General features: G+C 38.6%; 1 protein-coding gene across 4 annotated transcripts in view; it reads right to left on the bottom strand.

The window, feature by feature from the left end:
* The window catches only part of Sply (Sphingosine-1-phosphate lyase), a 284,903-nt gene that overhangs the window by 229,825 nt on the left and 30,893 nt on the right, over positions 1 to 24,185 (bottom strand). The window contains exon 1 of one of the 4 annotated variants that reach the window (XM_070088234.1): positions 16,056 to 16,203. The exons of 2 other annotated variants lie outside the window; for them this stretch is intronic. The gene's annotated coding sequence lies outside the window, so the exon portion shown is untranslated. Of the gene's footprint in view, positions 1 to 16,055; positions 16,204 to 24,185 lie in introns of those variants that run through there. One more of the 4 variants, XM_070088237.1, reaches the window with a different exon arrangement.

Here is a 24,185-nt window from a genome sequence, read left to right as displayed (position 1 = left end):
CTCTTTGATGTTCCTTATGTCCATCTCACACTATGCAAAAACTCAATGCACATAAAAGGCCCAAAAATCTGGAATTCATTACCTGTGAATATAAAAGAAACACTGTCTATTTATAAATTCAAGTTTCTTCTTAAAAATCACTTTACTCAGCCACAACTAAATAAATACTGAATAATTGTATCTCATAAATGTTTAACCTGTGACCCTGTCAAACTTTGTTTTATTTTTTTTAATTACCTAACAGAATACTCCATTCTACTGAATGCACAGCAACTCAGTAAATGACCATATGACCTGTCTTTGAAATACTCATTTGTGCTTAATTGTTATTTGTTTACTATAATTTTTACCACTGAATATATCATTGCTTAGTTAATCTTAAGTTCATTTTAAGCCTGCCCATAATGCTCTACATACAAGGGGCTTTTGGCATGTTACACTTAACCACTGTATTTCTTTGTACATCTATGTATCATGTCCAAATTAATAATAAATAAATAAATAAAATAAATGTACATGTGTGTAGTGTGACCTAAGTGTAAGTAGAAGTAGCAAGACATACCTGTAATCTTGCATATTTATGAGACAGACAAAAGACACCAGTAATCCTACCATCATGTAAAACAATTACAGGCCTTCGTTTTACACTCACTTGGCAGGATGGTAGTACCTCCCTGGGTGGTTGCTGTCCACCAACTTACTACTACATATGTACATACTAATAATAATACACTGCAGCAGGCCTGTTGGCCCATACTAGGCAGGTCCTTCACAATCCATCCCACTGACAGAATATTTGCCCAACTCAATTTTCAATGCTACCCAAGCAATAAGCTTTGATAATTCTATTTACTCATGTGCAGGTCCCACTCACATCCAACACCTCTCGCTCATGTATTTATCCAACTCAAATTTGACACTACCCAAGGTGCTAGCCTCAATAACCATACTAGGCAGATTGTTCCACTCATCAATATAAGAACATAGGAAAGGAGGAACACTGCAACAGGTCTGTTGGCCCATACTTGGCAGGTCCTTCACAAATTCAGCCCACTAACAGAATAAATGCTACCCAAGCAATAAGCTTTAATAATTCTATTTACTCACGTGCAAGTCCCACTCAAATCCAACCCCACTCACTCATGTATTTATCCAACCTAAATTTGAAACTACCCAAGGTTTTAACTTCAATAGAACCTTAGGTAGCTTTAACCCCTTAACTGTCCAAACGTAGATCTACGTTCTTACCGCTAGTGCTCCAAACGTAGATCTATGTTTTATTTTTCCTGCCTCCAAATTTGGCACGACTGGCCTAAGATGCCTGGTCAGCATAGAATGGGTCTTAACCCTTGGTGTGCGCTGTATTTAAAAATCTGAGACCACTTAGTACCCTGTGGGAGTACCAGTTCCATTGAGTGCCAGCCAGAGCATACTGTGCAGCAAACACCAAGGATTCACTGATGTCATGTCGTATTAACACTCCCCTTTTAAGAGGAAAGTGTCATCCTGCCAGAATGTCCTATAACCTATGCCCTAAGTAAAAAGAAACAATTCTGGAACTGTAATTTCCACAGGCTGGCTGGCTGACTGGCTGTCTGTATCTCCGTTTGTCTGTGTATCTATCTATCTCTATCTCTGTCTGTACATCTGTCTTTATCTCACATAAACACATACATAAATACAATTATACAGTGTAAATTACTTAGGAAAACCCAAAAAATCCAGACAAAGTGCTTGGCCAGCTAGCTGGCTGATTACCTGTCACTTTTTTTTTTTTTTTACACAGGGTTTGACAAGGTTAAGGATCCCTAGCTTTGTTGACAAGCTATTTACAGGTTAAGGATTCCTAACTTTATTGGCAAGCTAAGAGCTGTTACCTACATCAGCTCATTTGAAAGCATTTTTATTGTTATGAGACATACAAGTAGGGAACAGGATGAAATTGGAGCCATCTGTGGGCCAGCATTTTCATTTGATCAACTGGCTTTATCTCATTGACATCATTATGCTGTACGAATGTGTTCCATACTCAAGTCATCCTGGGTATATATGATCTCAGATGGAGTGATGTTCTGGAGAAGGGTACAGCCAGAGTGAAGTTGCTGCTTTCTGCCCGTCTTGTGGCATTAAAGCTTGTTTCACGCTGTCCTCGAAGTGGATCCAAGTGTGGTACTTTGACAATATTGGCCTTGTACATAACAGTAAGGCCACCCACATCCCTCCTATGTTGAAGGCTCTGCTGAAATGACAGATCTATCCAGGATGGGTCCAGGCGAGAGATGAGACGTCTTGCTCTGTTCTCTACTGTCAAGCAGTCACAGATGAGAGGGGGGGGGGAGCAGGCAAACCAAGAAAGTGGAGCATACTCAAGGTGTGAGCGTACTTGTGCCTCGTACAGAATCTTGCAACCCCTACTGTCAAGTAGATGCGAGATACGGCGAAGTGCTGTAAGCTTCCGGGCTGCCTTGTTTGCAAAATTTACATGGTTCTTCATGGTTAGTTTGGAGTCAAATTTCACCCCAAGGATATCAACTTCTTCTCCAGGTGCCAACACCATCCCATTCATCCTTATTACTGCACCAGCATTACCATCATGGTGCCTAGAGACGATCATCATTTGCGTTTTCTCAGGTGCAAACGTTACTTGCCATCTATTTCCCCAAGCTGATATAGCTCTCAGCTGGTGATTGATGTAGCTTAGAGCAGCTGGCATTTCTTCTCTTGGATAACTGACTGTCAGTGTACAGTCATCTGCATATGCATGTGATTCTGGGATGAGATGAAGAAGGTCATTGAAGTAGACATTCCATAACAATGGTCCCAGCACGCTTCCTTGTGGAACACTTGCCCCAATAGGATGTCTTGCTGATTCTGTTCTATTGAGAACTACACTTAGAGATCTACCATGAAGGTAATCACTGAGGAGACATAGCATAGAGCCTGCAATTCCCAGTGCTTGAAGTTTTGCTAAGAGGCCCTGGTGCCACACCCGGTCGAAAGCACCAGCAATGTCCAGTGCTACCACACAGCTGACTTTGGATTCATCCAGTGACTCCGACTGTCTGTCTGTATCTATCTCTGTCTCTATATCTGTTTCTATTTCACAGGAACACATACTAAATACAAAGTGCTATACTGTGCTTGTAGAAAGTGATCGTGTGTAATACCAGCTGGTTCATGAGCAACTCTCCGAGAGAGAGACAGATAGACAGACAATGTTTATGTGTAAGAGTGAAAACAAATAAATCGAAGGCTTATCAAATGTCACCACTCTCATTAGCAGAGAGATAAGTAGAAGCTCATCAAATGTCACTACTCTCATTAGTGGGGTGATAAGACGACGCTCATTAGTGTCAGTAGTGAAGACGAGGCTCATTAATGTCAGCAGTGGAGTGAAGACTATGCTCATTAGTGTCAGCAATGGAGTGAAGACGATGCTCATTAGTGTCAGCAGTGGAGTGAAGAGATAAGATAAGACAAGTGACACACACTTTATGAAGCATCAAGGGAACTTATTTTTATTATTCTCATTATTATTATTATTATTTATTATATACTCCCATGTATCCAAAACATTGCTGGGACCTATAAATACTATGTGTATATTTCTAGACAATAGTATGTGACTAAGATTGGTGAAAATGTTCACCTGTCACTGTGTTTATGACTATTTGAGCACTATTTCAGTACCTAATGATAGTGTCAGAACAAAGATTAACTATGAAATTACAAGAACTACTACAAATTGTCATTATCAGAACATAAAAATTATGCAAATTAAAAAAAAGAGGAAAAAAGGTATATCGACAACACATCTGCAAGTGGCAGCGCTTCATGTTGCCATCAGGTGAGTGACAAGTGCCGACTTTGTGGCCTTGGATCTCTGCAAGTACTGACTATAGAATTTTTTTTATATTACTTTATGTAAAAAGAAATGGCCTCTTCATTAAAAAAAAAAAAAAAAAAAAAAAAAAATTTAAATATTCGGAGTGCTGGGCGAGAGAACGTAGATCTACGTTTGGACAATTAACCCTTTCAGGGTCGACAGGCCCTCTCAGAGACTTGTTCTCAGGGTCGACCAAATTTAAAAAAAAAAAAAAATATTTTTTCTTGTGAAAAGATAGAGAATCTTTTTCCGATCATAATGACACCTAAAGTATGAAATTTTATGGAAAACTTATGGAATTATGCTCTTGCAAAGTTAGTGGTCTCGACGATGTTTACGCATCAGTGACTTTGCCAACTTTGAGCCCTATTATCGGCGAATTCAGTGTACTTGTCGACAAAAATCATAACTATTTCGATAGAACTCCATTTTTTCTATCGAATGAGTACAAGAAACCACCCATTTACTGATTTCAACTATCCAATACAGTGGTCAGAATTTAGCAATTTTGCCAATTTCACACAAATTTCAAAAGATGCCAATTTCCAAATAGGGTCCAGAATAAACAAGAAAGACATTCCTGGCACTAAAATAACATTTCCTCTGTTCATTAGTCACGTCCCCATGCCCCTCTTACATTCTTTTGCTTTCCACTTTGAATTTTTATTCTCATAAAAAAATAGAAGATTTACTGTTATGCAGACTACTGCATTGGTGTAGAAATAGAATAAATAATATCAGCACACTTGTGAAAGAATATTAGACTCACCAGTTGACGTGTATTGGACGCATAGCACGATTTGTTTACTTTTGAACTTTGGTAAAAATCGAACATTTCTGCTACTTTGAGCTCAATTTCAAGGTACTTTTCTTTGTAAAACCAGTCAAAATCATCTCATTTTCTATAATATATCTTCCATTCTATAAAATGAGACCAGGAAAACTAGAATACAACAATAAATACCATACGAAAATGCAGTGCAAAGTCACTGTTTTAATCCAAAAACACTGTCAACTTTTTTTTTCTCATTACGCACTGTGTGCTGCAGGATTTTTTTTATACCATGCACACTGACCACACAGACCCATTCTTTCATATGTAGGCCTACCAGCTTTCTCTCACTATATTTCAGGGTGCTAGAATTTAGGCGTACTAGTACGTCAAAAACCCTGGCTCGTAAGCCATACTAGTACGGCCAAAACCCTGAAAGGGTTAAGGGGTTAAAAAGAGACTGGACAAATATACGAGTGGGAGGGGCTAGGTATGACTGGTGTTGTGGATACATAATAACATAAGAAAGGAGGAACACTGCTGTAGGCCTGTTGGCCCATGCTAGGCAGGTCCTTCACAGATCCAACCCACTAACAGAATAAACATACCCAAGCAATAAGCATTGATAATTTTATTTTCTCATCTTGACTTTGTGCTAATGGAGTTACAGGAAGCTGACATCGAAGAAATGCTGAACATGGACAATGATGCACCTGTTGTGCATTCCTTGAGTGATGGTGAAATCAGATGAATTGTGATATATAAGTAAGCCGTAGAGTTGATATTAGCATCACACTGAAGTATTTTGTCATGTCTCCTAAGAGCAGGAATTCCGCTGGAATGGATTAATGGCATTTCAATTAATTTAAATGAGGGAAAATTGACTCAGCATGCGAACAAATTGGGATACGAACAAGGTCACAGAACAGATTAAATTCATAAGCTGAGGTTCCACTGGATTATTATTAGTATTTTATTACACGTATTATTATTATTAGGATTTTATGCCATACGAGAACTTGGGTCATGGAAACAGGAAGTGCAGCGTCACAGCGTTATCTCAGTCTGCTTCCTACAGCCAATGAGTACATTAACTTTTACTGTCTCCAAGACTACATATTTGTACAAATTTGCACTTTATTGTGCCTCCCATAGTACAAGATGTTAGCGAAAAGGAAGATCTTGACTTCACCTCAAGGAAGCACTTGAGGTGAAAATGAAGATTATAAACGAGTATGAAGCTGGTTAGAAAGTGCAAGTGATAGCCGATGGCTCGAAGCTGCCACATTCTACCATTCCCACTATCTTGAAGGATAAAGAGAGTGAAAAAGGCAGTGAAAGCATCAACAGGATTTCAAGCCATAATAACTAGGCAGCAGAAGCATGATAGAGATACCCAAATTAACCCTTAACCCTTTCAGGGTTGGTGCCATACTAGTACGCATAAGTTCTAGCAGCCTCAAGTGAGATGTGTGAGAATGGGTCTCCATGGTCAGTGTGTGTGGTACAAATAAAATCGGGGACCCAGTGGTGCATTGTGGGAAAGCCATTTTATTACACCTTGTTCACCATGTCTAGCACTAAGAAACTCCTCACTCCTTGGCTAATTGAGGCTCTTTTGTTCCCAAGTGACAGTTCAAACACAAATAGAAGTGTCAGTGAAGATGAATTTCATGGTTTTGAGGAGGAAAAAGGAAGGAGGGAAGGTAGGAAGAAAGGGAGGAAGAGATGAGAGTAAGGAAGGAAGAAAGGAAGAGATGAGAGGAAGGAAGAAGGGAAGGAAGTAAGGAGACCATCAACCTAGGATACCCCAAAATATTCAGACAGTGACTTATTTCCATTGGGTTGGTGGGGTGGAGAGGAAGTTGACAGACAGTGAGGGTGGTGAGTGATGGTGTTATTTGTCATTGTGACACTAATTATGCCAGTGACTCAGCATATTTACAAGTCCACCCCCACACAACAACTACGAGCTTTACAGAAGCTGTAGCAGTTCTGGGAAGTGTCCAGTGACTTTATATGTGTATATATGTGATAGAAAAATAGTAATAAACAACATTTTTTAGTGCTGGTTTGTGTAAACATGTTTTGTAAACAATATAATGACTGTGCAGTTATTGTGTAGCATACAACACGTGAATATGCATTCAATATGCCTTATATTGGTCTCACAGGCCATAAAATTACTACTTGAATGAAGAAAAAAAGGAAGGAAGAAATAAGGAAGGAAGGAAGGAGGGAAAGTAGGTAGGTAGGAAGAGATGAGAGGAAGGAAGAAGGAAGGAGGGAAGGTAGGTAGGAAGAGATGAGAGGATGGAAGGAAGGAAGGAAAGAAGGAAGATAGGTTTGTGGGGAGGAAGGGATGTGTTGTCGAAGGTAGTGAGGGTTAGTGAGCGGTGGTACGATGCATCATTGTGACACAAGACACACCAGTGACTCAGTATATTTACAAGTCCACCCCTACACAACTACAAGCTTTCAGAACCTCTTGTAGTTATAGGAACCTGTCCAGTGACTCTATATGTGTATTATATGATAGAAAACTAGCAATAAACAACATATTTTATTGTTGGTTTGTGTAAACATGTTTTGTAAGCAATATAATGACAGCAAAGTTTGTGCTGTTATTGTGTAGTATACAATGAGTGAATATATACCAAATAGTCTTTATATTGGTCTCAGAGGCCATAAAAGTTACTTGAAAAAATTAAATATTAAAAAATAAAAGAAAAAAGTAGAAAAAAAAAAAAAACTATTACCGGGTGACCGGCAGTCAGCGATGTTGCAGTACGCAGTTCAATTTCTGCCAGTTTCACACCTCCATATCTCCGTAAATAGTGATTGCAAAAAAAATTTCATTTCAAGAGAAAAAAATAATTTTTTTTCTCGAATATTGTTTGACCCTGAGAACAAGTTTGGGAGAGAGCCTGTCAACCCTGAAAGGGTTAAACTGTCCAAACGTATATCTACATTGATGTGTGTAGTGCTCTGAACGTAGATCTACATTTTTTTACATGCTTTCAAATGGAGAAAATAAAGGTCGGACAGTTTAAGGGTTAATAAAAACTGACATATGTATATGGAGAGGTATTGAAGGGTGTGCAAGGCTATACAAGAGAGAGGGAGAAGGCACCAGCAATGCCTCTCAGTAACTCATGCTTCACCATGATGTACGGACGTGTAAGCTCACAGCACTATAAAATATTGTATAATTATACTATTACTATCAATAAAGGTTATGTAGCTATCATATTTATTCCAGAATAATATTAGTTAAAAGTGACTGCGACCATAACAGAAAATGCTACGCACCTGAAGGGTAACTATAAGAAATCACTCTTACCTTATGCAAAGACTGAAAAAAATGTGCAATTTTCTCGAAAACAAAATCCCAAGCAATCAGCTATGCACACGTTTCCTGGAATATCTCAGAAGTCATTGACCTATTTCATGCTGTATTACCCTTAATAATAAACAGATTGAAAGGAATTTCCCAGCACACATAAAACTGAATGCTTTAATTTTGGGTGGTGACACTTATGAAGTATCAGTAAGAGGTGATTCCTCGATTAGCGATGAAATCGTTTACCAACGGGGTCTTAGGCCCCTAACTCCGTCGTTAAGCGAGGAGAGGCTGTATATCGATAAATGGTTCCCCTATATCAAGATACACTGAAGGTAAATGTAGATGTCATGGAAATTCAGGAGGATTTAGACAAACTCAATTCCTAGTCAGAAAAGTGGCAGATGCAGTTCAATGTAGATAAATGCAAGGTTCTGAAGCTCGAGAGTGTCCATAACCCTAGTACAGTAGACCCTCGACTAACGCTATTAATCCGTTCCTGAGAGCTCATCGTTAGTCAAAATAATCGTTAGTCAAGTTAATTTTCCCCATAAGAAATAATGGAAATCAAATTAATCCGTGCAAGACACCCAAAAGTATTGAAAAAAAAAAAATTTTAACACATGAAATGTTAATTTTAATACACACAAACTGAAGAAGACATGCACAGTTACATGACACTTACCTTTATTGAAGATCTGGTGATGATTGATGGGATGGGAAGAGGGGAGTGTGTTGATGGTCTTAGTGTTTAGAAGGGGAATCCCCTTCCATTAGGACTTGAGGTGGCAAGTCCTTTTTCGGGGTTACTTCCCGTCTTCTTTTAATGCCACTAGGACCAGCTTGAGAGTCACTGGACCTCTGTCGCACAACATATCTGCCCATAGAGGCCTGTACCTCCCGTTCCTTTATGACATTCCTAAAGTGTTTCACAACATTGTCAGTGTCACCATTAAACACTTGTTCAGGTTTCAGTCCTTCACTGTCTATGTACTCCTTGAATTCCTGCACATATTTTTCAGCTGCTTTTTGGTCCAAACTGGCAGCCTCACCATGCCTTATCACACTATGTATGCTACTACGATTCTTAAATCTCTCAAACCAACCTTTGCTGGCCTTAAATTCACTCACATCACTAGTTGCTGGCATTTTTCTAATTAAATCGTCATGCAACTTCCTAGCCTTTTCACATATGATCGCTTGAGAGATGCTATCTCCTGCTATCTGTTTTTCGTTTATCCATACCAATAACAGTCTCTCAACATCTTCTATCACTTGCGATCTCAGTTTCGGAAACACAGTTGCACCTTTGGCAAGAACAGCTTCCTTGATTGCCGTTTCCTTGGCCACAATAGTAGCGATGGTTGATTGGGGTTTTGTGTACAGCCTGGCCAGCTCGGAGACATGCACTCCACTTTCATACTTAGCAATGATCTCTTTCTTCATATCCATAGTAATTCTCACCCTTTTTGCTGTAGGGTTGGCACTAGAAGCTTTCTTGGGGCACATGGTGACTTATTTTGCAGGTGCAATCACTAAAAGGCTGTGATAATAATATGAAATGTTCCGATTGTATGCTTGGAAGTGACCGTGGTGGCTGGCTGGCTTGTAAACACTGGCCAGAAGTGGACGCATCTCAGACGGAACGAATAGTGTTGGTCGAGTTTTTTAGCGCTAATCGAGGCAAAATTTTTGCGATAAAATATATCGCTAGTCAGATTTATCGTTAATCAATGCCATCGCTGGTCGAGGGTCCACTGTACTTATCAGTGACTTTATGGAAACAGTTCAGGACTGTTTTCTGAAGCAGTGTGTAACAGAGCCTACCAGGGGTAATAATTTGCCCGACCTAGTCTTGTCAAATAAGGAAACACTCAAAATAATCTGGAGATCACTAAAGAGCTTGGCGCAAGTGATCACAAATCCATCACTTTTAGCATTAACCCTTAAACGGTCCAAACAGATCGACGTTCAAATCCGTAGTGCCCCAAACATAGATCTACGTTTTTTTTACATATTTTCGAACATAACAAAAAAACAAATGTAGATAAAAGTTTTTTTTACACATTTTCAAATGAAAAAAAAAAGATGATCTACATTTTTTTACATACTGTACTTTCAAATGTTGAAAAAACATATATATATGTTTGGACCATTTAAGGGTTAACTGGGAATACAAGAATAATGATAATATGGTAAAAATCCCTGATTTTCGTTCTGCCGATTATAGTGTACTTAGGGAACACCTGTCTAATCTCGATCGGGGTTATCAAGCTAATAATTTTATTGATGATGATCATACTTATGATTACAAAGGGATCTATGTTTATGATTTTTTCTTAATAACGTACACTGTGCTCAGAGTATATACATTCCCCAGAGAGAAATTAGGTCTAATAATAACGATCCCACATAGGGTAACAGGAGGCTAAAGCATCTATTAGGGGAGAAAAGGGAAATTATTGGCGAATCAATATGTTCAGCCTAAAAGAGAAGTAAAGAAGAGGTTTAGAAAGGCTAAAGGTGGCTATGAAATTAGAGTTGCTAATGAATCAAAGACCAATCCAAAGGGGTTCTTTCAAGTGTATAGGATGAAGGTGAAGGAAAAAGTAGGACCTCTGAAAATTGGGAATGGGCAGCTGACGGATAATGAGCTGGAAATGTGTTCCTTATTTAATGACTATTTTTTGTCAGTTTTTACACAGGAAGACATAAATGAGATTCCAGAAATTAACAATTAATCAGTTCCTGATGAATTCAAATTAAATAATATTATAGTCACGAGGGACATAATTACCAAACAGATAGACAAACTGAAGCAAAATAAGTCCCCGGGGCCCGACGAGTTATTTTCCAGGGCACTTAAGGAATGCAAGATGGAACTTAGTCGGCCATTAACGAGTGTGTTTAATGCGCCCATCCTTGCTGGTGTTGTGCCAGAGTTGTGGAAGATGGCTAATGCGGTTCCTATATTCAAATCAGGGGATAAGACCGTGACTTCAAATTACCGTCCAATAAGCCTGACATCTATAGCAGGCAAGTTATTAGAGTCAATTATAGCTGACATTATTAGAAGTCACCTTGAAGAGCATAATTTCATTAATGAATCTCAGCATGGGTTCATGAGAGGTCGTTCCTGCTCGACAAATTTACTGACGTTCTTCAATAGAACATTTGAGGCAGTAGACAGTGATAAAGAGTATGATATTGTTTATTTGGATTTTAGTAAAGCCTTTGATAGAGTACCTCACAAGAGACTCTTAAGAAAAGTGGCAGCTCATGATATAGGAGGTAAAGTTCTAGCATGGATAGAGGCACAGCTTACCAATAGAAAGCAGAGTTTCCAGTAATGAAGTCAAATCTGAATGGGGATTAGTCACTAGTGGCATTCCACAAGGATCAGTTTTAGGCCCTCTCTTGTTCATAATTTACATTAATGACCTTGATGAAGGGATCACGAATGACATGAGCAAATTTGCTGATGATACAGAGATAGGCTGTATGATTTATTCTGAGGAGGACACCAATGAACTCCAGGAGGATTTGGACAAATTAATGTTTTGGTCTGAAAAATAGCAGATGAAGTTCAATGTGGATAAGTGTAAGGTACTAGTCCTTGGTAATGAAAATAACCCTCAAAGCTATAAACTAGGTGCAGTAGAGCTTGATCATACAGAATGTTAAAAAGACTTGGGAGTCATGGTAAGCAGAAAACTAAAGCCAAGACAGCAGTGCCTAAGTGCGTGCAACAAGGTTAACAGATTACTTGGATTTATTTCAAGAAGTATACGTAAAAGAAGTCCAAAAGTTATTTTACAGCTCTATACATCACTAGTGAGGCCTCATTTAGACTATGCTGCTCAGTTTTGGTCTCCTTACTACAGGATGGATATAGACTCACTGGAAAACATACAAAGAAGAATGACTAAAATGATTTACTGTGTAAGGAATCTCCCATATGAAGACAGACTTAGAGCCTTGAATCTCCACTCTCTGGAGAGACGTAGAATGAGGGGAGATATCGCTGAAGTATATAAGTGGATGATGGGAATAAATAAAAGCGATATTAATAAAGTACTGAGGGTGTCGAACCAGGTAAGAACCAGGAATAATGGATTTAAGTTGGATAAATTTAGATTTAGAAAGGACATAGGTAAACACTGGTTTTCTAACAGAGTTGTGGATGCGTGGAACAATCTTCCCAGTAGGGTGATCGAGGCAAGGACTTTGGGCATCTTTAAAAAGAGATTGGACAAATATATTCAATTCAAAGTTTATTCTCTATAAGGATTACAATGCTGAGTTTACAGAATTTGGTTACTGTGTGGTTTACATGTAGTAAAATAATAATTACAGAGTGTACCACTAGAACACCTAGCATGGCTAGGCATTTCGGGTAGACTTAGATTAAACCTTAAGTTTAAAATACAGTGGACCCCCGATTAACGATATTTTTTCATTCCAGAAGTATGTTCAGGTGCCAGTACTGACCGAATTTGTTCCCATAAGGAATATTGTGAAGTAGATTAGTCCATTTCAGACCCCCAAACATACATGTACAAACGCACTTACACAAATACACTTACATAATTGGTCGCATTGGGAGGTGATCGTTAAGCGGGGGTCCACTGTATTACAAAATTATGAGGTAAGTTGGTATTATGGCTAAGTGACTAAATACTAGTTTGTGAGTTTAGCAATGTGAATGCTTTTGTTTTGGCACTATACATAGTTTCAGTATTGGAGTATCACAGGCCAACTTATGACTAGTTAAGATTCATTATTTTAAGATTGAGATTGATATTTCTGTTTATGGTCAAATGGGTGAGTGAGTGTAAGTGTGAACCATCAGGTGGTATTCATGTAATTAGTTGACAGGGTGTATCAGGGAGATAAGATGTTTTCTGATGGTAGTTTTGAAGGTGATGAATGTGTCTGCAGTTCTAGAGTTTTGAGGTAGGGTGTTCCAGATTTTAGGGCCTTTGACATACATTGAATTTTTGTAAAGGTTTAGTCGGACACGGGGAATGTCATAGAGATGTTTGTGTCTGGTGTTATGCCTGTGGGTTCTGTCACAACTATCAAGAAAGCATTTTAGGTCAAGGTTAATATTGGAATTTAAGGTCCTGTAGATGTAGATTGCACAGTAGTAAGTGTGGATGTACTGAACAGGGAGTAAGTTTAGATCTATGAAGAGTGGGGGGGTGTGTTGCCAGGGATGGGATTTAGTTATTATTCTTACTGCGTTTTTTTGTTGGGTTATTATTGGCTTTAGGTGTGTTGCTGCAGTTGAACCCCAAGCACAGATAGCACAGATATATGAGTGGGAGGGGCTCGGTTTGATTTGTTTCATTGGGTACAGGAGTAAATTCTTGGGTAGCTTTGGGTAGAGGTCATTCTGATAAGGCCAGTAGGCCTTCTGCAGTGTTCCTCCATTCTTATGTTCTTAAATAACATAGAACTTAGCCATACAGATTGAATAAAAAGGACTTGGGGGTTATGGTAAGCAGCAACCTTAAACCAAGACAGCAATGCCTAAGCGTATGTAACAAAGCAAACAGATTACTGGGATTTATATCTAGAAGTGTATGCAACAGAAGTCCAGTGGCTACTTTACAGCTTTATACATCATTAGTAAGACCTCACCTAGATTATGCAGCTCAGTTCTGGTCTCCATATTACAGAATGGATATAAATTTGCTAGAAAACATCCAGCATAGAATAACCAAATTAATACATAGCATTATTAATCTTCCGTACGAAGAACGATTGAAGACTCTTAAACTACATTCACTTGTAAGACGAAGAATGAGGGGAGACATGATCGAAGTGTATAAGTGGAAGATGGGTATTAACAAAGGGGATATAAATAAGGTTTTGAGGATATCCCTTCAAGAAAGAACCTGCAATAATGGATTCAAATTAGATAAGTTTAGATTTTGAAAGGATATAGGAAAGTATTGGTTTGGAAATAGGGTAGTTGATGAGTGGAACAGTCTGCCTAGTAGGGTTATTGAAGCTAAAACATTGGATAGTTTCAAATTTAGGTTAGATAAATACACGAGTGAGAGGCGTTGGATTTGAGTAAGACTTGCATAATGAGTAAATAGAGTCATCAAAACTTATTTCTTGGGCAGCATTGAAAATTGGGTTATGCAAATATTTTGTTAGTGGGAAGGAATGTAAAGGACCTGCCTAGTATGGGCCAACAGGCCTGCTGCAGTGTTCCTCCTTTCTTATGTTCTTATTGTTCCACGCATCCACAACTCTGTTAGAAAACCAGTACTTACCTAAGTCCTTTCTAAATCTAAATTTATCCAACTTAAATCCATTATTTCTGGTTCTTACCTGGTTCGACACCCTCAGTACTTTATTAATATCACTTTTATTTATTCCCATCATCCACTTATATACTTCAGCGATATCTCCCCTCATTCTACGTCTCTCCAGAGAGTGGAGATTCAAGGCTCTAAGTCTGTCTTCATATGGGAGATTCCTTACACAGTAAATCATTTTAGTCATTCTTCTTTGTATGTTTTCCAGTGAGTCTATATCCATCCTGTAGTAAGGAGACCAAAACTGAGCAGCACAGTCTAAATGAGGCCTCACTAGTGATGTATAGAGCTGTAAAATAACTTTTGGACTTCTTTTACGTATACTTCTTGAAATAAATCCAAGTACGTAATCTGTTAACCTTGTTGCACGCACTTAGGCACTGCTGTCTTGGCTTTAGATTTCTGGCTTATTGCTTGGGTAGCATTGAAAATTGAGTTGGGCAAATATTCTGTTAGTGGGATGGATTGTGAAGAACCTGCCTAGTATGGGCCAACAGGCCTGCTGCAGTGTATTATTATTATTAGTATGTAATAATAATACGTAATTATATTATTATTATTAATTTAGGGAAGTGGAGCACAGATCCAATTCCCTTGATCAGGAGCCCCTCACCAAGGAACCTCCCTTGAGGGGGAAGTTCGCATCCTGAAATTTCGCTCGTATCCAGAAGCAAAAAATTTATCGAGTGACTGTTGGTATCGTGAAAAATTCGCATGGTGGGGCATTCGTAAGCCAAGGTTCCACTGTACTACTCATCTCACCCTAGATTAAAACTACAAATATTTTAAGGTAAGTAATGAGTGTATTATATGTGTATTTTACTTTTTTATTGTTTTTAATGCCTAGTTCTATTGCTAATTTAATATATGTTAGTGCAAACTTGTTAACTAGTATTTATATGCATTTATAAGTGGAATAAAAGGGTGTTCCACTTTACGGCAATTTCCGCTTTAAGGAGGTAGCCTGGAACCTAACCTGCCGTATAAGTGGGGCCCTACCATATATAAAAACTAGCGTTACAATTTAGCACAATTTAAAACAACAAAATTTTGCTTTTAATGAAGTCACTGAAAAAAATGACAGGAAGCCTAACTAATCTGCTGCTGCTAATGTACAAAAAAGCAGCTCATGTGCTGCCATCCACTACTGCAACTCTGTCCAACAAATCAATATAATCTACAACTTTCTCAACAATACTTAAGGTAGCAAGGGTTACCCTCATCCTCAAAGGAGGCAATCTAACTGAAGTAAATAACTATAGGCCAATATCCAACTTAATAGTCTATGTCTAATTCTTAAGTAGACTTTAAGCATTAGGATTACTATGCCCAAGATGCACTGCATGTTAGTTGCTTTCTTGTGTGTCTAACACTGTTTTATTACATGTAAACTACATTATCTTTGCACTGGATAAAAAAAAATAAAAATTTGAATTTGAATTTGAACCTTAAGCTACATATTGTATATGCTTGGGAATTCTGTCAAATAATAAACAAATGCACTGATAACTTGGACATTAACAGTGAAGCTAAAACATCACAAAAAAATAATAATAGCCATGAAGGAATTTTTAATAGTTCCTTCACATTTGCTTCCATAAGTGATTTATATACACGTACAGCATATTACTGTAGTATTATATGTAACCACATATTTACTACACATTTCCAATACTCTTCATGTTCAATTAACTACAGATACTTTACAGCTTCACTTACTTCTTTACAAATTAAATGAAAAGCAATATGGTACTAGTAGAGTACAACACATGTGCTATCAAACAGCTACAAAAGTAAGATATTTGAGATAATGCTAGTCACAGAGTGAGGATGCCTTATCACAACCAAATAACAAAGCTGTAATGATAAGATAAAACAAGGAATTCAATGGCATACTTTTGTTTACTCACCTTGACTTTTTTTTTTTTTTTTTTGTAAAAATTATAGGGATTCTGACATACTAGAAACAAAATTGAGAAAAAAATTTACTTAAAGACATTTCAGCCAGTCACAGACTTTCTCAACATTATCAAATGCCATGATGTATTATCTCATCCCATTCTGGTGCAATTCTATATATTCCTCATTAAATCAGTTATGTTTCTCACTGAGAATTCTCATGATCAAAAAATAAAATTTAAAATTTAAAATAATCTCAGATTATGAATTTTAATTATGAACAAAAATTCTGAATATTAATTCTGAAAACATCTAAAGGCTATCAAGACACGAAGGTGGAGATCCAACATAAGTAAATAACTATAGACCAATATCTTACTATTTTTACCTAAAATTTTCAAAAAATTAATCCACAAGAGATTAAACCCTTTTATAGCATCACTCAATATACTCAACCCCTGCCAGCTTGGTTTCAGATCAAATAAAAGCACAAATGATGCAATCATACAAATGCTTGACTTCCGTTATACAGCTCTTGAAAACAATGAACATCCACTAGGTCTCTTTATTGACTTTAGGAAAGTTTTTGATACAGTAGACCACAGCATCCTGCACCTTAAATTTGAGCATTACAATATTAGAGGTCATGCACTTTCATACATATATATCAAGTCCTACCTCACTAACAGACATCAATTTATCTCTATCAAGAGCACAACAGCATCAACAAGACCTGTCAACATGAGCATCCCGCAGAGCAGTGTCCTCAGCCCTCTGCTTTTTTTCAGATTCATAAATGATCTTCCAAATGTATCTCAGCAACTTAGACCTGTTCTCTTAGTGGGTGACACAACTTTTGTCATCTACCCACTTATGCCTTCTCCCACCCAAACCCGGCTATACTTAGTAACACTGTAAACAGCGAGCTACTTAAAATATCATACTGGATGACTACCAACAAACTTATCCTCAATACAGACAAAACCTACTTCATGCTTTTTGGAAGCAGAGCATCAATTATCCAGCTAAACATATCAATAAATGGTTCACCCATTATAAGACACACTGAGGGCAAATTTCTCAGTCTCCACCTTGATTGTAATCTTAAATTTCAGACCCACATCCAGCATATAACTATGAAAATTTCCAAAACAGTAGGTATCCTTTCCAAGATACAATACTATGTACCCTAACGGGCCCTCCTTACCTTATATCACTCTTTAATATACCTTTACCTCAGCAGCAGTGAGGATGATCACAAACTCCAGTGTCAGACAACACACCCCACCTCTCTTCAAAAACATGAACTTACTTAATATCCATAATATACACGCTTATTATTGTACCTACTACATATACAGAACATTAAACTCCAATATAAACCCTCCACTCAAACTTCTCCTAGACAGCTTCAACAGAACACACAGGCATAACACGAGGCACAAAACACTTTTTGACATCCCTCGTGTCCGTCTCACACTTTTTAAAAATGCAATGCACATAAAGGGCCCTGAGATCTGGAACTCTTTGCCTGAAGCAGCAAGAGGTCCCCTGCCCACAAATTAGCTTAGGTTCATATTAAAAAATCATCTCATCTTGCAATAACAAACCTACCCACACCATGCTAAACCCCAACCAAATTCAAAGCAGCTCCCTTAAATTCTTTATTATCCCTTAACTATTAACCCTTTGACTGTCGAAGGGCCAAATCCTGAAGTTGCTTCTGGTGTCGCAAAATATTCGAAAAAAAAAAAAATTATTTTTTCTTATGAAAATGTTAAGATTATTTTTCTGATTGTTTTAGTCCCAAAAAAAAATTTTTCCCATCAGTACTTACCGAGATATAGAGTCCTGAAGTTTGCTGAAATTGATCTGCTGGCGGCAACAGCGGCGACTGCCGCTCACCCGGTAAACTTTTATTTACTTGTATTCGATGGTTTCTTGTTTTTTTCACTATTTTATTTTTTCACATAACTTTTGTGGCCTGTGAGACCAAATTATTGTGCAATGTTCAAATATACACTCGTTGAATGTAACACAATTATAGCAAAAACACTCGTATCATTATAATGTTGCTAAAACTTGTTTACACAAACAAACAATGTAAATAAATGTTTATTACGATTGCTTTATAATATATATACATATGTACAATCACTGGACACTTTATTAGAAGTGCTGCAGCTTGTGGAATTCTTTGAAACATGGGTATAAGCACAATGGTGTCTTACACTCCTCACACATAAAACGAGTGTCTCTGCGTTTTTGTGGGCGTTTTGTGGTATGTCCACAGACAAAACACCTCTTCTGAGCATTTTTCTTGGCAGTAGTAGCAGGCAGTGGTATGGGGTAGTGATCACCAGGCCTCAGACGAGAGGACATGTGTTGATAATTTCGTGGGCGCTGGTCTATTGCAGGTGTTGTTTCTTGGTACTTGAATATTATTTGTCTGATGACTGACAAACAAAATTCACCATATTTGGGTTTGTTCTTGGTCTTCAACTTATACATATTATAAGCATTCAGCATGGAAATGTCAAGAAGATGGAAAAACAGTTTTATGTACCACTTATAACTCTTGCGAACACAGTCAGCAAACCCAATCTGCATGTCACATTTGTCCACTAAGCGCATATTGAGGTTGTAATCCATCACAGCTGCAGGTTTTACAATAGGTTCTTTGGTCTCTCTATTCTGCTTGCCAGTCTCTACCATTTCGTGTCGGTGAACTGATGTCAGCAGTGTGACATCACGTTTGTCATGCCACCGAAATGCCATGATGTCATTGGCAGCAAACACCTGCACTTCACCTCTACGACTGCCAGCTTCGAACCTAGGCATATGTTTACGACTTCTACGCACTGTGCCACACACATCTGTCATGTTCACTCGCAAGAAATCACTGAGTATAGGGCTTGTGTACCAGTTGTCAGTATATAAAATATGCCCCTTACCAAGATATGGCTCCATCATTGTTCTAACCACATCACCAGAGATACCCAGTAACTTCCTGGTATCTTCCATTGTTTTACCGCCAGTGTACACAATTATATCCAAAACCAGACCAGTTTTGCAATCACACAGAACAAATAACTTTATACCAAAGCGTTTCCTCTTGCTTGGTATATACTGCTTGAATGAGAGTCTTCCTTTGAACAAAATCAAAGACTCGTCAATAACAAGCTTCCTGAAGGGATAAAAATACATACAGCACTTTTGTTTCAGGTACATAAACACACGTCTGATCTTATATAACCTGTCGCTTCTGTCAGGCCTGGTTTTGTCTGAAAAGTGTAACATACGTAACAGTAACACAAATCTATTCACTGGTATAATGTCACTGAAAGCAGGGGTTGAAATCAGGCGGTCTGTCGCCCAGTATGTGCTGACACTATGCTTATACACATGTGGCATAAGCATTATTGTGGCAAAGAACAGATACATCTCTGCCACAGTTGTGTCCTTCCACTGGTGTAGGCGTGATCTTGGTGAAAGCATAGTGTTTGCCATGGTGTACTCATAGTATGTATTGCTTTCCCTGACAATAATGTCCATCAGGGGTTCATCGAAGAACAACTGAAAGCATTCCAGTTCAGTGGGATTGTTCCCAAGTGTACATGATGGCCGTATTCCACTTTGTCCTTCATCAAAGTCATGGGGATTGGGTACAAACTCGTCATCTTGATGCCAATCCCAGATGCGGTCAGCTGGTGCGTTCTGGATATTGTAATGTCGTTGTGGTTGTGCAGGTTGTGGTTGTGGTTGTGAGAGTGTGGGGTCGGCCGAAGCAGGTTGTAGTTGTGCAGAGTCAGCAGCGCGGGCACTAGCGTGGCCCGCTGCTGGTGTCACATGACTCATGGCACCGTCACTATCACCACCACCGCCTGCTGCCTCACTCACATCATTTATACCCATCGTAACAATATCGTCATCTTCACTATCAGGACGTGGTGTAGGGCCACGGGATGTGCTCCGAGATGTACTCCTTCCTCTTGGAAGAGCATATGGCACACTACCAGACCGCATGCGACGTCGTACATACTGCCGTTTCACTGGGGAATATTCACCCTCACTGTCACAACTAGAAGTGCTTTCAATAACCTTGAAATCACTATCACTATCACTTGCACTGCTCACATCTGAGTCTTGTACACGGGCAAATAGTTTCCTCTTTCGTCCTGGTACAGGTGAATATGAACGAGCCGGCCTAGCACCAGAGGTGGATGGTTGTGGGTCATCTGGGTTTTCATCACTAATTATGTTATCCTGGGTAATTTTCTCGGTCACACCCGCTTCAAAACCATGGAATTCACTTTCACTGACACTATCATCACTGTTTGAGCTATCACTTGGGAACAAAAGACCTCCAATCCGCCGAGGAGTGAGGAACTTCTTACCGCGAGGCATGGTGAAAATGGACTACCAAGATGGCGTTCCCACAATGCACCGCTGAGTCCCAGATTTTTTTCACAGGGTGCACACCGACCACTGAGACCCATTCTCTCTCGTGTAGGCCTACCAGCCCTCTCCCGCTCGATTTGAAGCCGCTAGAATTTATGCGTATAGATACGTCAAACACGGTATCTCCCATGACGTACATATACGACCGCGACAGTCAAAGGGTTAAGCCATTTTTACAAACTTATAATGTATGTTTGTATCACTAATTGTACTACCACACATTAATAATAAAGCAAATGAACTTAATTACAAACTTAAAAATGTATGATTGATTGTATCATAAACTGAATGTATCATAAATTGTACCTCATATTAATAATAAGAGTGAAATATTGAATACTTGTATACTATCATTGTAAAAGAACCAAATTTCATACTTAGAAATGTAAGACTGTCATAAATTGTACTACCACTCTTCACCCGTATTGTATTCTATAAATTGTATTCTACCACTCTTCACCTGTCTAGATTTAAGTAGTCTATAAGTATGTACAGTATTAGGTTAAGTCTGCCCGAAATGCCTAGGCATGATAGTGGCTTTCTTTGCTCCATTCACATTATATGTAAACATACATTGTAACCTTAACAAAGAAATAAATATATTTTATTTTATTTTAAAACTAAATTCCCTCAACAACACTGTTAATGAAAATCTCTTAAAGATATCAGTCTGGATGACTACCAATAAACTCATGCTTAACATTAACAAAACCTAAAAGACATTGGGGAACAGAGCTACAAATGTCCAACTAAATGTTATGATTAGCCATTCTCCAGCTGCTAAACAAAACGAAGGAAAATTCCTAAGTCTGTTCCTAGACAGCAACTTGAAAATCAGTTGGCATCCTCTCCAAGATATGTTACAGTGTACCTCAAACAGCACTACTTACACAATATTACCCTCTAATCAATCCCTATGCCATTTGTGACTGGGGATCCACTACAGCAAATCACCTTAAGCCAATAATAACAAAATAAAAAGTGGCAGTATGAATGATTATCTAGTCTACTGACAGACAACACACTCCCCAACTCTTCAAAGACCTAAACCTACTTCATATACATAAAATTCACTCATACTATACATACAGGAGAAATTCTAATATCAATCCTGCCATGAAATTCAACAGAACTCATAGGCATAAAATCTCTATGATATTCCCTGTGTCTAGCTCAATCTTTGTTAAAACTCAATGTGCTTAAAAGGATGCAAAATCTGGAACTCTCTACCTGAGAACTCCAGTCTCTCTGTCTCCCAGCCACTTCAAAGATACTGTTAAAGAACACCTTTCCTAATGTGATCCTAACAACAATTAATTATGCTGAACAATTCCACCAACCTGTATTGTCCTTGTCCTTATCTATCATTCCTTCAACTCATGTACACAGCTTCACCCTTAATATATCATTAATTAAAAAAATTATTGAATTACTCAAAACCTCCAATATTTTAACAACTGTATTCTCATTCTCATATACACATACTTGTAATCATAATTTAGTTTTAAGGCTGCCTGAAATACTCTGCATAATGAGGGGTTTTCTGCAGTTATATATATCAATCACCTCAATTGTATAATGTACTGGACCCCACTTTATAGAAATAAAGTTTTCTTTCTTTTCTTTTAAGAAACCCATTATTTAGGCAATAAGTAAATTAAGTACAGTTACACAAATACAGTTACATAGATTATCATACATAGTAACATATGTGTAAATTACCTAGGATAACCTAAAAAAAGGCAAAGTTATTTTACAAACAGTAGCATAAATTTATACTATACAATGGTTCTGAGGTTCAAGGGTCCTCTCTCAATGCGCCCTCCCATGGAGAGAGGAGTATACCTGGAGAGAGTGCCAGGGGTCAATGCCCCCATGGCCCAGTCTGTGAGAAGGCTTCATGGTGGATCAGGTCCTAATCAACCAGGCTGTTACTCCTTGATGCACGTAATCCAATGTACAACCCACAGCCCGGCTGGTCAGGTACTGACTTTAGGTGCCTGTCCAGTGCCTGCTTGAAGACAGCCAGGGGTCTATTGGTAATCCCCCTTATGTATGCTGGGAGGCAGCTGAACAGTCTTGGGAAACCTGACACATACTGTGTTGTCTCTTATCGTGCTAGTGGTACCCCTGCTTTTCATTGGGGGGATGTTGCACCGTCTGCCAAGTCTTTTGCTTTCATAGTAGGGAGTAATTTTCGTGTGCAAGTTTGGTACTAGTCCCTCTGATTTTCCAGGTGTACATAATAATGCATCTCTCCCTCCTGCATTCTAGGGAGTACAGGTTTAGGAACTTCAAGCATTCCCAGTAACTGGGGTGGCTTATTGCAGTTATGCGTGCCATGAAGGTTCTCTTTACATGTTCTAAGTCTGCAATTTCACCTGCATTGAAAGGTGCTGTTAGTGTGCAGAAATATTCCAGCCCTGATTGAACAAGCGACCTGAAGACTGTCATCATAGGCTTGGCATCCCTAGTTTTGAAGGTTCTCATTATCCATCCTGTCATTTTTCTAGCAGATGCGATTGATACAATGTTATGGTCCTTGAAGGTGAGATCCTATGACATGATCACCCCCAGGTCTTTGACATTAGTTTTTCGCTCTATTGTGTGGTTGGAATTTATTTTATACTCCGATAATGTTTTAATTTCCTCGCATATTCCACATCGGAATAATTGAAATTCCTCATCACTGAACTTCATATTGTTTTCTGCAGCCCATTTAAAGATTTGGTTGATGTCTGCCTGGAGTCTTGCAGTATCTTCAATGGAGGACACTGTCATGCAAATTCAGGTGTCATCTGCAAAGGAAGACATGGCGCTGTGGCTTGTATCCCTGTCTATGTCCGATATGAGGATGAGGAAGAAGATGGGGGCAAGTACTGTGCCTTGTGGAACAGAGGTTTTCACCATAGCCGCATCAGACTTAACTCTGTTGACTACTACTACTCTTTGTGTTCTATTTGTTAGGAAATTATAGATCCATCTACCACGCATCTATCACACATTTTGTGCGCTATTACACCATGGTCACACTTGTCAAAGGCTTCTGCAAAGTCTGTGTATATTACATCTGCATTCTGTTTGTCTTCTAGAACATCTAAGACCTTGTAGTAGTGGTCCAGTAGTTGGAACAGACAGGAGCAACCTGCTCTAAACCCATGCTACCCTGGGTTGTGTAACTGATGGGTATCTAGATGGGTGGTGATCTTGTTTCTTAGAACCTTTTCAAAGATTTTTATGATATGGGATGTTAGCGCTATCGGTCTGTAGTTCTTTGCTATTGCTTTACTGCCCCCTTTGTGGAGTGGGGCTATGTCTGTTGTTTTTAGTAACTGTGGGACAACCCCAGTGTTCAAGCTCCCTCTCCACAGGATATTAAAAGCATGTGATAGGGACTTCTTGCAGTTCTTGATGAACACGGAGTTCCACGAGTCTGGGCCTGGGGCAGAGTGCATGGGCACGTGATTTATCACCTTTTCGAAGACATTT

The sequence above is a fragment of the Cherax quadricarinatus genome, chromosome 24, assembly GCF_038502225.1.
Source record: "Cherax quadricarinatus isolate ZL_2023a chromosome 24, ASM3850222v1, whole genome shotgun sequence".
In the NCBI taxonomy this organism is placed as follows: Eukaryota; Metazoa; Arthropoda; class Malacostraca; order Decapoda; family Parastacidae; genus Cherax; species Cherax quadricarinatus.
The sequence above is the reverse complement of the archived record's forward strand: the minus strand, read 5'-3'. Positions and strand labels throughout refer to the sequence as shown.